Source organism: Mastomys coucha, unplaced genomic scaffold, assembly GCF_008632895.1.
Source record: "Mastomys coucha isolate ucsf_1 unplaced genomic scaffold, UCSF_Mcou_1 pScaffold12, whole genome shotgun sequence".
Lineage (NCBI taxonomy): Eukaryota > Metazoa > Chordata > Mammalia > Rodentia > Muridae > Mastomys > Mastomys coucha.
Genome location: NW_022196894.1, coordinates 92,388,603 through 92,391,500, shown reverse-complemented (window position 1 = coordinate 92,391,500; position 2,898 = coordinate 92,388,603). Strand labels below are relative to the sequence as shown.

The 2,898-nt window shown below is 43.7% G+C and overlaps 1 long non-coding RNA gene across 1 annotated transcript in view; it reads right to left on the bottom strand.

The window, feature by feature from the left end:
• Positions 1–788: 788 nt before the first annotated feature.
• LOC116086624 overlaps positions 789–2,898 on the bottom strand; it is a 4,460-nt gene continuing 2,350 nt past the window's right edge. The window contains exons 3-4 of the long non-coding RNA XR_004117013.1: positions 1,833–1,898; positions 789–885 (exon numbers count right to left, since the gene is read on the bottom strand). This is a non-coding gene — a long non-coding RNA (uncharacterized LOC116086624). The remainder of the gene's footprint in view (positions 886–1,832; positions 1,899–2,898) is intronic.

Here is a 2,898-nt window from a genome sequence, read left to right as displayed (position 1 = left end):
CCCAGGGACACTTGTGATTAGATTTTGGGCTCCTTGCATAATCCAGGCTGATTTCTTCATGCTAATACTTAATCATGTCCTTAAAGCACCCTGGTTTTTTTAATATGATGGTTGGTATTCACTGTCACCCTGATAGACTCTAGAATCACATGGAAGATGAGTCTCCGGCCTTAGCTCATTGATTAATGTTGGGGAGATGCACCTCAGGTCATACCTCATTGTTTATCTTGGGGAATGAGCCTCAGGGTATACCTCATTATCTTGATTGCATTGATGATGAGACTTGTCCACTGTGGGCAGCACCATTCCCTGGCTAGGGATCTGGGCCCTCTGAGGAGGAAGCTGCTGAGCAGCAACCAGCATTCACTTCACTCTATGAATGCCATGAGGCAAGCCTCATGTGGCTGCCCCAACTCCAGCCACCTTGACTTCCTCACACTGAACTGTAGCTAAAACTAATCCTTTCCCCTGTAAGCTGCTTTTGTATTTTATCACAGTGACAGGAAAAGGAACTCAGACAGCAGCATTTATAAATTCCAGCAATTAAAGTCTGATTTTTTTTTTTGAGGGCTGTTTCAGTTTACTAAAATATTATAGTGGAGCACAATTTATTACTCATCTTTTTAAAAAGATTTATTTATTATATGTAAGTACACTGTAGCTGTTTTCAGACTCACCAGAAGAGGGCATCCAAGATGATTGTGAGTCACCATGTGGTTGCTGGGATTTGAACTCAGAACCAACAGAAGAGCAGTCAGTGCTCTTAACCACTGAACCATCTCTCCAGCCCCCATCATTCATCTCTCTCTCTTTTTTTTTTAAAGTTGGAGATACACCTCAGTGGTACAGTTTATCCATTAATCATGAGGCCCTGGGTTCAATCCTCTATGCAAAAAATAAAAAAAAAAAAATTAGGCCAATCCAGTCTACAAGTTCTAGGTCAGCCAAGGTTACATAGTGAAACACTGTCTCAAATAAATAAAGTAATTTATTTCCTCTAGACTAAGAATGAAGCCAGTGTGTTAAAGATGGCAGATTCTCCCCAGCAGAGCCATAACACTGAATACCTGACTCCTGGAAGCACCTACTGTTATAGTTAGTCAGGGATGTTGTACAGGAAATAGAGACAGAAAGATAAAAGGAGAGAGAAGAAAGGAAACGGAGGAAGCAAATGAGGAAGAGAGAGAAAGGAGAAGGGAGGGAACAAGACTGCTGTCTGAATCAGTTTCCCACTTTTGTGCCTGCCATGTGCTGTGCACAGGAACACGGGGTCCCTCACAGCTGTGGTTGCCTTCATTGTTCTCAGGCTGTAACTGTTAGCAGCTCTTGCCCAAACGATGCAAAGAAAAAAAAAACTGGTAAAGATTTAAGTAGGGCCTGATACTCTGGCCTCCTTTGAGTCCTAAGATGTCCTGCTCTATATCTCCCAGGGCTGAGCCTTCTATCTCTTCTGCTCAGAACAACCTTCTTCCCTCCCCCTCACCGTTTCTTCCTTTGAACCTTAATTCTACCAGGATGGCTTTTTCCTATCTCTCAGGCTGAGTCCCATCTTGTGATCACATCCTTGCCTTCACTGGGACATTTCTCATTCTTCACTGGGACACAAACCTGAGTTTGTTGTATGTACACTGCACTAGGCCAAGGATCCCATCTTACCTGTCACTTCATCTTCGAGACCTGGCTCCATATGCAGGAGAACATGGGTAAGATCCATGGGATGAAAGAAGTAGCCCAGTGGGGAGAAGGAACATGTATTCATGGATCCTTCCATTCAGGGTATTAGCTGCTAAGCCCTGGATACAGGGGCAGACAGACAGACACCATTTGCTTACCTCATCTCTGAAGCCTGACACCTCAGCTGCTCTTCTATGCCTGCTCACAGTGGCTTAGCAAAAGGTCTGAGAAGACAAACAAATGGCCTGTCCAAAATCAGTGGGTGACACAGGATGATGTAATGCCACCCCTGCAGACTGAACCTGGCTTTTCGTGTTCCCTATCCTGTACTCCTCAATCCCATCTCCTTAGATGGGCTAGTCTGTAACCAGTTTGCCTTCCTCCTCCTGGATTCAATTCCTATCATCCTCTCCTCCCCCAAATCCAGAAGTTCTGATTAAATCATTTGTGATATAGGGTGAAGCCACTTCCACATTTTAAGGAGTGAATCATGGAAGGACCTAGTTTGGAAGAATCTCTGTAAAGACCCTGTAATAGCCTCGAATTACTAAAGTGCCTCCCACCGACTTTCAAGTATTGCGGACATCAGCAGTTTCCCTCTTACATTTACTAAAGTTTATGAAACTACTCTGATGATCTCAGGGAAGATCCATCTCATCTTCTCACCTGAAGATTAAATTTTCTCAGTGTGAGGACAGACAAACTGCTACAAGACAAAAGGCAATCAGAAACAATGGCCTCTGGCCATACAGGCACCCAAATTAAAGGACTGGCAGCCTAGCACAGGTATGTGAGTGATGAATCTGGCATCCCCTTGCCTGTGGACTTAGTACAACTATGGGAGAAGTACCCAACGTGCCTGAGAGACAGACTGACCCAACCATTTGTCTCATAAGTGAAATTTCTAGGCAACGATGCTGAGGATGGCTTTTCCATCTCTGCTCAGTGCTGACCTTTACTGAACCTTGAGAATAACTACCCTTCCTGGCCAAACTCTGGAGTGTGTGTCAGGACTGACTGAGAGCCCATTCTCCAGGGTTATGGAGTATACGATCTAAGTTGATAATATCTTTGCCTTTTTGAACTTTATCTTACAAGAGAAATAACTTCCCTGAGCCATCCTGGACATTGGGCAGGACCACACACCAGGCTCAGGTATGTGATAAGTTTGAAAGGTGACCTTTAATCTGTTTTTTTTTTTTTTTTTTTTTTTTTTTTTTTTTT